The 13,897-nt window shown below is 51.8% G+C and overlaps 1 non-coding gene across 1 annotated transcript; it reads left to right on the forward strand.

Moving 5' to 3' along the window:
- Positions 1-13,619: 13,619 nt before the first annotated feature.
- TRNAT-AGU lies at positions 13,620-13,693 on the forward strand. Its single transcript has one exon. It is a non-coding gene; the product is annotated as a tRNA-Thr (tRNA).
- The last annotated feature ends 204 nt before the right edge of the window (positions 13,694-13,897 follow it).

A 13,897-nucleotide genomic window follows, 5' to 3' on the forward strand; every position in this document is an offset into this window, starting at 1 on the left:
TAGGCCCCGCTGGTTTAGAAGGGGCCCGCCCTTGGGACGGTTAGTGGCCAGGTTGCCGTCTATGTCCTCCGCGACCCCGTCGCCGACCAGAGTCCTGTCTGTAGCGAGGCATATAGTAAGGCCGGTTAAGCTGGGGGCGAAACGGATGCCTCTGGGTTACAGGGATATGCATCCCCAAAGTACAGATAATGACTCTATTGTCCTTTAGGTTCTGGAGCCTAGAGACTGTCTTTTCGGAGAACAGAGCCTTAGAGTCAAAAGGAAGGTCCTGAATGGTGTACTGTACTTCAGGGGGAAGCGTTGAACTCTGGAGCCAAGAGATCCGGCGCATGGTAACGCCCAAGGCTATAGTACGTGCCCCCGAGTCAGCTGCATCCAAGGAGGCTTGTAACGAAGTGCACGCTACCTTTTTACCTTCCTCTATGAAGGCTGCGAACTCCTGTCTTGAGTCCTGAGGTAGGAGCTCTTTGTACTTCTCTACCTCAGCCCAAGTGTCATGCCCGTAACGGCTCAGCAAGGCCTGCTGGTTGGCCACTCGGATCTGCAGGGCACCAGCAGAGTAGACCTTGCGACCAAGCAAGTCCATTCGCCTGGCTTCCTTTGATTTAGGAGCCGGGCCTTGCTGGCCATGGTGCTCTTTATCGTTGACAGATTGGACCACCAACGACGAGGGGATAGGGTGTACATACAAATACTCATATCCCTTGGAAGGGACCATGTACTTGCGTTCCACCCCCCTGGCTGTGGGCGCAATAGAGGACAGAGTCTGCCATAAGCTATCAGCATTTGCTTGGATAGTCTTAATGAAAGGGAGGGCGATGCGGATTGGGGCATCCGCTGACAAAATGGTCACTATCGGGTCGTCTACTTCCGATACCTCCTCAGCCTGTAGGTCCATTCGCAAGGCCACCCGGCAAAGAAGCTCTTGGTGTGCCCGTAAGTCAATAGGCGGGGGACCTGCAGACGACGACCCCGCCACCGCTTCATCCGGGGAAGAGGAAGAAGAAGAGATCACGGGAATGATGGCATCCCGGTCAGCGTCTGGGACCTGGGAAGGTTCCTGCTCCAGAGGTTCCTGAGCAGGCTGATTACCTTTCTCTACGAATGATGGTACCTAAGTGTCAACTGGGGGGCGGCTTATCGTAGCCTCTGAGATGCGCGGCTCGTGTGGTACGGTGCGCGTGGTAGGCACAGGAGCACCTTGGGCTTGGTGGTAGGCCCAAGGGGTCCAATAACCCCAGTGATGAGGGTCCTGGTCCGCATAGTGGGACTGCTGGAAGACTCCTGAAGGGACCTGAGGGTCATGTTTGTCAGCGTAGTAGCTGTCGTCATGTGAAGAGGCCGACGCGTGCCTGGAGGGCCAGGGAGGAGCGGATAACCCCTGTGCCGAAGTGCCAACTGATCGCATTTCCCGCCTCTGCGGCGACCCGTGCCGGGAGGCATCCCAACAGCGAGAGTGGGAGCGAGAACGGGACCTCTGACCGGCGCGGTGGCGGGATGTCGACCGGGATCTCCATGCTCGGTGCCGGGAGCAGCTTCGTGAGTAGCGGCGGCTGTAGCGGTACCGCGATCCGGAACGGTGCCGGGAGTGACGAGTCGGAGATCGGGAGAAAGACCTGTGCCGCGAGTCGGACCGGTGCTGCGTAGTCGAGCGGTGCCGGGACTGCGAGCGGCGCTGCGAGCGGCGCCCGGAGTGAGATCGGCGTCGGGACCATGAGCGCTGGTGAGACCAGGAGCGGGATCGGTGCCGGTCGGACTCGGTGCCGGCAGGCGGCTTGAGCATTGACGGCTTGCCCATGGAACGGGGCACCCGCACCGGCGGCGCTGGGGGCGGAGGCACAGCCGGGTCTGTCAACACAATAAGGTCCCGCGCTGCTGCGAAGGTCTCCGGAGTCGACGGCAGTTGGATCTCAACCGCGGCCAGAGCCGGGGAGGTCACAGGTGCCGGACTCGACGGCCTCTGGGCGGCCGGAGTCAACGGTGCCGGCAGAAGTGTCTGCGCCAGAGGAGCCGGTGCCGCGGCAGGTTTCGGTGCCGGGCGGGGCGCGCTCTGGTGCTTGGGAGCAGGCGGTGCCGAAGAGGCAGCGGCCTTCCCTTTCTTCGCCTTTGGCGAGAGAGCACGTCCCTGGGCGGATTTCGATGCCGATGGCACTCTTGGTTGCTGCACTGAAGAGTGGCCTGGCGCCGTGGCGGGACTGCGAGAGTCTAGAGGGGCGGCGGGCGGTGCCGGAGACAGAGGGGTTAAGGCTGCCTCCATGAGGAGTTGTTTAAGCCTAATGTCTCTTTCCCTCTTTGTGCGAGGCTTGAAAGCCTTGCAAATCGGGCACTTAGGAGACAAGTGCGACTCTCCCAGGCACTTTAAGCAGGAGCTATGAGGATCCCCTGTAGGCATAGGCCTGCGGCAGGCCGAACACGGCTTGAAACCCGGGGAGCCGGGCATGCGCTCCGGTCCCGGGTGCGGGTGGGGGCTAATCCCTGAACCCGCTAACTATCTAACACTAAACTGACTAAAAACTACCAAAAACAAGAAAACCTAAGACTAAGATAACAACTATGTACAATTTTTAGAGAAAGAACTATGAGGAAGCTAGGGAAGTGGAGGTCAGGCAAGCTGCACTCCACTGTTCCAACGACCGACACGGGCGGTAAGAAGGAACTGAGGGTCGGGTGGGTCGGCTGAGGTATATATGCGGTGCCGTTATGGCACCACTCCAGGGGGCGCTCAGCCGACCCACTGGGGTTGCTAGGGTAAAATCTTCCGACAAACGTGCACGCGGCGCGCGCACACCTAACTGGAATGGATATGAGCAATCACTCGAAGAAGAACCAAGTGATTCACCCCATGTGCTTCCCACAGATTTTTCATGATCTCTGCCAGGAAATTAGTTCCCGAATCTGTAAGGATGTTGGAGAGCCAACCTACCCTGGCAAAAATGTCTGCTAAGGCCCGGCACACAGTTTTAGCCTTGGTGTTGCTTAGAGCTACTGCTTCCGGCCATCGGGTAGCAAAATCCATGAAAGTCAGTATGTACTGCTTTCCTCTGGGGGTCTTTTTTGGGAAAGGACCCAGAATATCCACAGCTACTCGCTGAAATGGGACCTCAATTATGGGGAGTGGCTGGAGAGGGGCTTTGACCTGGTCTTGGGGCTTTCCCACTCTTTGGCACACCTCACAAGACCGGACATAATTAGCAACGTCCTTGCCCATTCCCTCCCAGTGAAAGGACTCCCCCAACCTGTCTTTGGTTCTATTCACCCCAGAATGGCCACTGGGATGATCATGGGCTAAGTTTAAGAGCTTTACCCGGTACTTAGTTGGAACTACCAACTGTTTTTGAGGATGCCAGTCTTCCTGGTGTCCACCAGAAAGAGTCTCCTTGTATAAAAGTCCTTGTTCTACGACAAAATGGGATCAGTTAGAAGACCTGAGAGGCAGTGGGGTGCTCCGTGCCACCGTTCAAGCTTTCTTGAGGCTGTCATCTGCTTCCTGCTCAGCCTGGAACTGTTCTCTTGAGGCTGGAGACACCAGTTCCTTCTTAGACTGTGGACTTGGGCTTGGTCCCTCTGGAAGCGATGTAGGTGATGGGGTTGTTTTCGTTGATTGTGAACCGCTTTCCGCTGGTGCACTTTGAGATATTTCAGGCTCCGGCTCAGCCTCTTAGGTAGGGTGGTCTGCTGTTTCTGCCAGTTCAGGCCCGCTGGTGCCCTCTGGCATTGGAGTTGTAGATGGGTTTGCAAGCGCTGGCGTCAGTGCTGGCAACGGTTCTGGTGCTGGTTGCTTTTCCACTTCTGGTTCTGGGACTGGATGCACTATGGCTGTTGCAGTCGTTGGTAGGGGATCCGGTTTCACCGCCTCTGTCTGGGTCTCTGGTAACACAGACGGGGCCCTTGTGGACGGCTCAGGAACAGGGATGGGAGTGGAAGCTTGCTTGGCCTGGCCGCGTATGACCATTCCCACCTCTTGGCCAGCTTCACCTGGTTGGCCAAGACTTTCCCCAATAGCATGGGGATGGGATAATTGTCATAGACCGGAAAAGTCCACATTCCTGACCAGCCCTTGTACTGGACAGGCAATTCAGCTGTAGGCAAGTTTAAAGATTTTGACATGAATGGGTGAATTGTCACTTGGGCTTCTAGGTTGATGAATTTGGGGTTCACTAAGGATTGGTGGATAGCTGACACTTGTGCCTCGGTGTCTCTCCACGCGATAACCTTCTTTCTGCCCACTCTCAATGTTTCCCTTCGCTCCGAGGGTATTTGAGAGGCATCTGGGCCTGGGGATCTTTGGTGTGATGGTGGTGTAATGAACTGTACTCGGCTGGGGTTCTTGGGGCAGTTGGCCTTTATATGTCCCAGTTCATTACATTTAACACATCGCCCAGCTGACTGGTCACTAGGCTGAGGTGAGTTGCTGGAGACTGGTGAGGTGGGACAATACGGTGTCTGGGACTTTCCTTGGGTTGTGGGTGGGGTCTTGGGTTGCCCCCGGTGGGCTTCCGCCTGCCCCCTCTCCCGGATAACCCAATAGTACAGAGCTGCAGAGCTCTCCCCCACAACACACACACACACACCCACCAGTGTTGGGAGGGGAACAGGAGATAGTACAAAAGAAGCAAGAGACGAAGAGAAAGGAGGGAGGGAGGAAAAGGTGAAACAAAAAGGACAAACCCCAATGTCCCCAGTGATTCTAAGAGACAAAATCCCAGGTGTGCAATAAAATTCTGCCTCCTTAAGCTCGTGTTTTCCATGCCTAGAATTCAACTGTCACCAGATGGATCAGACTGAACAGGTTTCAAACCTCCAGGAGGCTCTTACCTTCTAAACAGGGACGGCAGTTTTCCAGTAAAATCACTAAAAGGGAAGGAGAAAACTCGAAAGAGGTTCCTCCTGGCGCTCACGTCCGTGAACCCGAATACTCTCTCAGTCCTCAAAGAGAGACCTGGAGAAGGAGACTTGCTGCAGCAAAGCCACAGGGGTCTCTGAGGTTTCCCTGGCCCCTCGCCCCTGTCCTGCCTGGCTGATGTCAGCATCTCTCTGTGAGGTCACCACCTCCCCACCACCTTGGACCAATAGGCTGAGGTCCTGCAAAAGGCCTTTGTGATGTCACTGCCACACCCCTCCCTTGCTGTGCTAATGTCCTGCCCCTGGCCAGGCACTTTTGAGGACTGAGAGAGTATTCGGGTTCACGGACGTGAGCGCCAGGAGGAACCTCTTTTGAGTTTTCTCCTTCCCTTTTAGTGATTTTACTAGAAAACAGCCGTCCCTGTTTAGAAGGTAAGAGCCTCCTTGAGGTTTGAAACCTGTTCAGTCTGATCCATCTGGTGACAGTTGAATTCTAGGCATGGAAAACACGAGCTTAAGGAGGCAGTATTTTATTCTGAATTTTATTTGATCCCCACCAGTGACCTGGGCCATCCTTTAGGCTCTCTGGTGAGAACCCTCCGCCTCCCGCCCTCAGTCTCTACCCTGATTGGCTGAGCAGGGGGTTATTGACAGGGAGGAGACTCAGATCCTTGTTGTTCTCTTTTAAGACCAAGGAAATAAGTAAGAACCAGTTCTGTGTTTGATTAATTTTGCTGCTTCTCTACATTAATGGTCTCTGAGCAGTTCATGATTCTCTCTAACATGATTCTCCTCAAATACTTGCTGGATAATTTCTGTGCACAGTTGTTGGTCTGGAGCTCATCTGAGAGCACTTTATTCAGGTCATTCAATGTCTGAAATTCAAGATCCGATGGTTAGTTTGATAATCAGGGCTCTTGGGTCCTATTCCCAACTCTGCCACTGACTGGCCATGTGACCTAAGACAAGTCAATTCTCCTTTCTCAGCCTCAGCTTCTCCCTCTGTCAAGTAGGGATAATAATGATCTGCTCCTACCTACCTCACAGTGCGTGGAGGCAGGGCCGGCTCTAGGTTTTTTGCCGTCTCAAGCAAAAAAAATTTTGGCTGCCCCCACCTCAGCCCTGGGCTCCCCCCTGCACCTCCCTGCCACCCCAGACCTGGGCTCTGCCCCCCACATACCCCATGCTGCCCCAGCTCTTGGCTCCGCCCTTTCCCCCCCACTACTCCCCCACCAACACCCCCCCCCGCGCCACCCCAGCCCTGGGCTCTGCCCCTCCACCTGCACCCCCTGCCACCCCAGGAGGTGTGTGGGGGGGGAAATTCCAGATCTTTCCACCTTATTCCAAATTCCTACTAAGGCGCCACTTTGGGGGAATGTGCTCAGTGGGGGAGCAGCAGCCCCCCTGCTCCCCCTAGCTACGCTCCTGCTTGTGGGGGCCCCTGCAAGACCCAGGACCTGGGGCAAATTGCCCCACTTGCCCCCGCCTCTGGGCGGCCCTGCTAGCAGCTCTTCTGGGAGCGCAGGGGAGGAATGACTCCCCCTTCTCTAGCTTCTCCCCGTGGGGCTCTGGGGAGCAGGGACGGTTGTGTGATAAATTCCATCCAACTCCCCCTTTGATCCAAGCTGAGGGGTGTCTCAGCCTCCACGATCCCCTTGGCAGGGCCAAACAAGGGACGTTTTCCACTGCCCAGGAGACCCAGCCAGGGACTCAAGGCAGCCCCAGACTTTCCCTTTCTCCCTTCTGGGAAATCAAGTTCAAGTTCTACAAGGAGCTAAAGAAGCCTCAACCCCGCATCTGAATTAATGTCAGTTTCTCACTGCCTGACAGAAACAAATGTCATTTCAATCCCAGGTGAGTCCACTTCAGTCATTCCTCAGCCCGATTCCTTCCCCCTCCTGCCTTAGCTTAGGGCATTGCGCCACCCTGTGGGCGTTTCATGTCCCTCCTCAGTTTCACACAGAGACACAATTTCCTTTGCATGGATCCATGAACAGCAAAACCTCCCTGCGCCTCTTGTCTGAGCCAGGGCATTCGATTGTATTGACACCTTCTCTCCTCCAATGGCAATGGTCATGCAGACGGGACGAGGCCACCTTCACCTCTGACAGTGAGATATTGGATCAGCTCTTTCTTTACGCTGCTGTTGTTAGTCCATGAAACATCAGGGATGGATGCAAGGCTGAGTTCATGCACCAACCCCCTGAAACATTTCAGTGCCCCAGAGAAATCCTGACTCCGGCTATTGGCATGATCTGGTGGAGATTCGAATAGGAACGGGACGGTCTGAATTGTCAGTGTGGGGAATGAACAACAATTTATAGCAATGTCGTTAACCACAAACACACTCTAATCATGCTCCAGCCGGAAATGGGCAGGAACTCTTGCTAAAAGGCAGCCACTGTTGTTAGTACCTGAACCTGTGTAGGGACACCCGAGTGGGTATCAAGTCCATTGCCTTAACCAGGGGTAGTCGATTATTTTATCAAGATTCAAATTTCTTGGTCAAGGTATAGTCAATGTATAGACGCCAGAGAAAATAATATATTGATGATAAGAATATAGAAATATTTTGCAGTCACTATGGGTATAACTATGATAATTGTTTTGTGTTTCACTCTTTATTATGGCACCACCTTCCTTCCCTTTAGACTTCTAGTTTACCAAGGGTAAAACTAAACATCTCTTCAGATACCAGGGAGTGTTTGTGTTCATTCCTGCTAGCTACACAGGGATTTGATGTAGCTGCTTTCAATCCTCCGGCTCTGCCGGGATAAGTAACATTTCAGGCTGTCACTGAACTGAAGGAGGGAGATCATTTTTTGACAGGTTACGCCTCCTCTTAAAGGTGTTTGTCTGGCAGCCTTGGTTCCCAGGTCTCTCCTGAGGGAAGAAAGTTTCTGTGCAAAATACCAAACCTTTTAACAGAGCGGAGGGAAAGGCAACGGCCACATGATGAGGCCAATATGTACCACCACATGATTCTTTTATGTGGGATGACTCTGAACACTGACTGATCTGCACTCTCTTGTGTTTGAAGAGATGTTGAGTTTTGCACTTGGGAACCTATAAGGCTGAAGCAATGTTATGGATAGTGACACTGCGATTGAAGGGTGATTTAAGGTTGTAAAAATTGTTAAAAACACTGAGCTTAAACGTGAACTGCCTGTTATTAAAGGCTGGTTTCCCCACGTCAGTTCCATAAGCTCTGCTAGAAAGGCCCTGGGTTCTCTCCTGCCTCGGTGGGAACTAGAGGGAATCGTCCCCTGCTGCCCTTGGCTCCAGGCTGGTTTTTCTGGGGAGGGGGTGTGGAATTGATTTGTTTGCTGTTGAGAAGGGAGCCAGGGCAGTTCTCAGGGAACGAGAACTCCCAGCATCTGCCCAGCCCAGGCTGCTGCCCTGTCCCAGCCTCTGTTCCCCTGGGGGCCCTGCATGTTTGACTCTAGAGCAGGCCGGGAGCAGCAGCTGAGGCAGAGGACACCTGAGCTGGGCAGATAGGAGGGAGTTTAGCAAGTGGAAATGGTAAAACCGCAGTGAAGTATTACCTTGGACTCGACGGCATTTCTCCATTGGTCTGTCTGCTTTGGGGCAGGGACAATGACACGTCCTGCTGCATTCGTCATTTCAAAGGGTGGTTTAGGATTTTCATTCTCAGACACGATGCACAAAGCAGGACTCAACCCAGGGTGCAAACGAAATGAGCCACTCACAGGTTCTGGCAGCCACAATGAGCCTTTGGTGCGAGAGCTCAGACCTGCCCCTGTCCCAGAGGGAGGGGGGTGTCTACATGGGGCTTGGACCACTGATCTATCAGCGCCTAACTCCCAAACTTTCAGTAACTCTATCATCAGTGCCCGTGAGTGTAACTTAAACCATAAGAAAAACCACACTAGGCTAGACCAAAGGCCCATCTAGTTCTGAATCTTGTCCTCTGACAGTAGCCAATAGCAGGTGCCCCAAAAGCCACCACTGGGAGTGGAACCCAGGATCACCTGTTTACAAGGCAGGTGCTTTAGCCAGCTAAGCCATGGTGCCTGCCTGGGTGTAAGACATAATGTCTGCCCACACCTGACTCCCTGCCATCTCCACCAGGCCCTGACAAGCTTTCCTTGTGTTTGGATTCTGCAAAGCAGAGGAGCAGGTGACGGTTTCCTTGCAAGCTGTGTGTGTTGAGTGAATCTTTGGCCAGGTCTGCACTACAAAGTTGTTTCAGCAGAAATATATTGCTCAGGTGTGTGAAGAACACACAACGCTCCCTCGGTCGGCAGCTTGGTGTGGCTGGTGTACACACTGCAATGCCACGTCTGGCGACAAAACTGCCCTGTTTTGGTGACAAAATAAAACCACTTTGATGAGAGGCCTAGAGCTTTTTGCAGCAAACTTACAGTGACAGCGTGCCAGTGTAAATGCTGCTGGTCATTAAATCACCATAACTGGCCTCTGCCAGTATCCCACAATGCCCGCCGTGAACTCACCTGCCCTGCATTCCTGCTACAGAGGCTGGGCCCCTCCCCTTTCCTAGCTCCAGGAAGTTCTGGCAGCTGAGACTGCTGCTCTGCTCTGGCAGCCAGGAGCAAATCACTGCCGTGGAATGCTGCTTTCCCGCCCTGCGAACACAGAGCAGGGGGCGGGAACTTCCATACATGGGGGGGCCACCAGCATCCGAACTGTAACACCCCATGACAACCCTTCCCTGGAGGAGGCTCTTACGTTCTAAACAGGGACGGCTGTTTTCTAGTAAAATCACGAAAAGGGAAGGAGAAAACTTGAAAGAAGTTCCTCCTGGCGCTCACGTCTGTGAACCCGAATACTCCCTCAGTCCTCAGAGAGAGACCTGGAGAAGGAGACTTGCTGGAGCAAAGCCACAGGGGTCTCTGAGGTTTCCCTGGCCCCTCGCCCCGGTCCTGCCTGGCTGATGTCAGCATCTCTCTGTGAGGTCACCACCTCCCCACCACCTTGGACCAATAGGCTGAGGTCCTGCAAAAGGCCTTTGTGATGTCACTGCCGCACCCCTCCCTTGCTGTGCCAATGTCCTGCCCCTGGCCAGGCACTTTGGAGGTTTGAGCTACTCCCTGTGGATCACGCCACTCAAGGAGCGTTCGTTCTAGGCAGCAAGCCGGCTAGACAGGAAAACATCAGACGCTGCTCCCAATGCTACGCTCAGTTTTTCAGAAATTAGTCGACTTTATGGCCAGAAGAAACCATTAGAGCATCTAATCTGACCCCCTGTGTATCACAGGCCTCCTGTATGACACAAGAGCTACTTTGGGGGCAAAGACATTCCAGAAAGGCATCTAGTCTTCATTAAATGACATCAGGAGATGGAGAATCCACCACTTTCCTTGGTAGCTTGTTCCTGTGGTGAATCATCCTCAGTGTTGAATATTTGTGCCTTAGTTGTAATATGAATTTATCTTTTTTCACCTTCCAGCCATTGGGTCTTGTTATTCCTTTCTCTGCTCCATTCAAGAGCCCTTTAATACCCAATCTTTTCTCTTCATTTAGGCCCTTCAACACTTCAATGAAGTCACCTTTCAATCTTCTTTTGATCAGCTAAACAGGTTGAGCTCTTTCAATAGCTCCCTAGAAGGCATTTTTCTCCAGCCCTCAGAACCTTTGGTGGCTCTTTGCTGCCCCAGCTCCAATTTCACAACATCTTTTTCAAACGAGGACACCAAAACTGGAGGCAGTATTCCAGTATCAGTCTCACTGATGCCGTGTCACCTCCTGTGACATTATTGACATAATCTGTAACTGTATAGATCACCGTTGCGACCGCTGTTCTACATTTGCAGCCAATATTGTAGAAAGGTGTCGTGTAAGGGGTCCATGGAGAGGTTCTGATTGGCTGATTATAATGATGCTATCTCTAGATGTGTATCATTTTTTTAGTTGATGTTATGAATATTGGCTCCATGCTGCCCGTATTTCAATCTTGTGCTCTGCTTCCGGTGTCAGTTCTGTCTAGCCTGCTTGATGGCCCATTAAGGGCCATCAGCTATACAATCGCCCCATTGAGAGAAGGCAGATACGCCTTGTGACTCAGCAAGGTAGCAGGGACCTGCCTATGGACAGAACTCTCAGGTTTTTCTGTGCCACGTGCTGGATAGAGTGTCCTTGGGACAAAGAAAGCAAAGACCACATGGCAAGAGACTATAAAAGGCTGATGCCTCATCTCCATCTTGTCTTCAATCCTGCTTCATACCTCTGGAGGAACTTTGCTACAAACGGAAGCTCTGTACAAAGGACTGAATGACCCATCCCAGCTTTGAATAGACTCCAGAGACTTGATTTGAACCTGCAGTTTATTCCATCACTGTTACAAGCCTGAACCAAGAACTTTGCCATTACTGTATGTGAAGGGTTCAAAGCCATGTGCATTTTATATAACAACCTGGTCTATGGATTGTGCCAGTTCTTTTCCAGACCCAAAGTCCAGATAGTGACCAGCTAAGAGAAAGCCGGGGTAAACAGAAAGCCTTGCTTGCTAAGATAGGCCTGGTCAGCAAATTGCCAGGTGTTGGAGCTTAGAACTAAATGATTGTGTCTTATTCAGAATTGCAGACTGAACAAAGAATCCCTATTCCTATTGTGTTTCTTTCTTCTCTAGGGAGACATTCTTCCCACAGATCCAACCTTGAGTTTATGAAAAGTTGGCACGTCAGTATAAGATATGGCATCCTTCCACCTCCCTTCCAAGGGACCAATGCCTGCCTTAAGACACACAGAAAACAATCTTTATTGCCATATACTTTCACTCTTTCTTTGCTTTAACCCCCAGGAATGTACCTGTTGGACAGTCAAAGGAGTTGCTCCATTCCTATGGATCCCAAATCAGAATTCAACATATATATTTTATACTAATAACATTTTATCAAAGTATTAATGAAATGTTAACTTGCTAACTTGAGACCATGGGTGGAGACATTATCTAATCTGTTAACCATTGGCTAATGTGCTTATCCTGTCTTGCAAAACCCATCCCGGGGTGTGGAACTGCCTAGCCTGTCACTTTCCCCCGCCCGTGGAAAATCTATATATTCTATTGTAATTAATTAATTAACAGTGTCTCTGAGCCTAATAAGCCCACTCCGCCAGCACTGTGTGTAATAAAGTCCTATTCTTGACCTCTACACGGTGTAGATTTATGTCCTTAACAGACATCTGCTGAATAAAGAGGAGATTCAGCATCCAGCTTGACTGAATGTGTCTCCTCTCCCCACAGCTTGGTGATCTTTTGAGGAAATGGAGAAGACTGCCTTTGCCTAGCTGTACATCGCTTGCAAAAGAAACAGGTCTTTTTGGTGACAAGTGTTGAAAGGAGCCATTAGACAAATGTGGAGACAGGAAAAATGTCCCCCAATTGAACTGGCATCTGTGGATGCTGAAGCCACAACACAGAGCGATAAACACTATATGAGAACGGCTGGTGTCAGAAGAGTCTCTACCAAAGCCTTTTCCCACCAGCAGGGGCCTCTCTGTGCACAGAACTCCTGGTAGCGTGATGGCTGCAGGCAGTGGAGAACTCCATTTTGGCATCTCTTTTGTGGTGAACATCTGCAGTGGCTATTAAAAGGTCTCTAGACAGTGATCTTTGGGAAGAGCTGGCTGAAGAACCTTCCTACTAACCAGGAGAGCCTGGCTTGGCCTGCCAGTTCTTCCTTTCTGAACCTAGTGTGTCTGTTGGCTCCTTTTTTTGTATCTCTTTTCAGAAAAAGAAAATACCTGTCAGCAGAATCCTTCTAAGTGCTTGTTCAAGACAGAGAGAGCCTTCCTTGCGGCTAAGTCTTGGTGCCATGGGGCATGCCTCACTGCAGCACCTCCTGCTGACCTTCCTAGCAATTAGCTCTGGTTCACCGGTGCGCCTTCATCTAGTAGCGTCTGGCCACCATCTGTTCTATCATTAGGACTCATGTTGCTCTCAGGACTTCAGTGTCCTCTTATGGACACAGCCCTCTGACTGTGCCCCACTCAGTTCTCTCCACCCTGCTGGGTGGGGTGGGCGGATGTCCTCTACCCAGACACTTGCCTCAGTGGCCAGCTGCAGTCCAGGGTGTAGCCACCTGTGTCAGTGGCTACTGAGGCAAAAGGTGTGAACCTCCAACCCTGCCATCTGTTTCCCTGGACCATTTCCCAACAGACCTAGAACCTTCCTCCACCTTTGTATCAGGGCCTTAGTCTGGCAGTAGTCAGCCAGGAGGTCACTCATGCACCCCTTACCCCAGCACTACTCTGATCATGGTGCCCTCCCTGCTCCTTCCTTCCTTCCTTCATGGCAGCCAACCCTCCCTCCTCAAACTCCAAGGAGTGACTAACTCTCACTGTGCTGAGCAGCTCTTTATATATGGGCTGCTCCAGCAAGCCTTCTCCTGATTGGCTCTCCCAATAAGCCCTTTCTTGATAGGCTGGGTTCTGCACAGCCTCTTCAAGGCTGCCTTAATCTTTCTCCTGCTTGTTTGGGGCAGACAGCCCACCACACGTGGAAAGTGGCAAATGAGAAGTCTGGAGCTGAAGGAAAGGTTACCATGACTCAGAACTGAGCTGAGGTTGCTGCGACTGAAACACAGTTTACTAACCATTATATGATCACAGTGACTGGTGGGAGAGGCACATGTTAGAAGCCCTCTGTCTACTCAGCTGTGGCTTTCTGTGCACAGAGAGCCAGACACCTCAAGGTCTGCAAGTCTTGAGGGAAATGGGGAACATCTGTACTTTAGAATTTGCAGGTGTTGATTTGAACCATCAAATGAAACAGTTGCAAATACCTTCTTCATGCAGGCACCATGGCTTAGCTGGCTAAAGCACCTGTCTAGTAAACAGGAGATCCTGGGTTCAACTCCCAGTGGTGCCTTGGTGTATGGCTTTTGTCTCCTCTGCTCACATTTTCCTGTGTCTGCCTAGGAAACAGAAGAGGCCTCCCTTGGTATCCAAGTCATTGCTTGCTAAGGAAAAGGCTTCTTTGGAGAGAAGCATTGGAAACAATCAAATCACAAACCTGGAGTTGATGAAAACGCTGCTATGACTGGCATTGGCATGGCGGTTGTTTCGACTGCAA

This window comes from Mauremys mutica, unplaced genomic scaffold (genome assembly GCF_020497125.1).
Source record: "Mauremys mutica isolate MM-2020 ecotype Southern unplaced genomic scaffold, ASM2049712v1 000524F_np12_subseq_200237:301267_obj, whole genome shotgun sequence".
NCBI classification, from domain to species: domain Eukaryota; kingdom Metazoa; phylum Chordata; order Testudines; family Geoemydidae; genus Mauremys; species Mauremys mutica.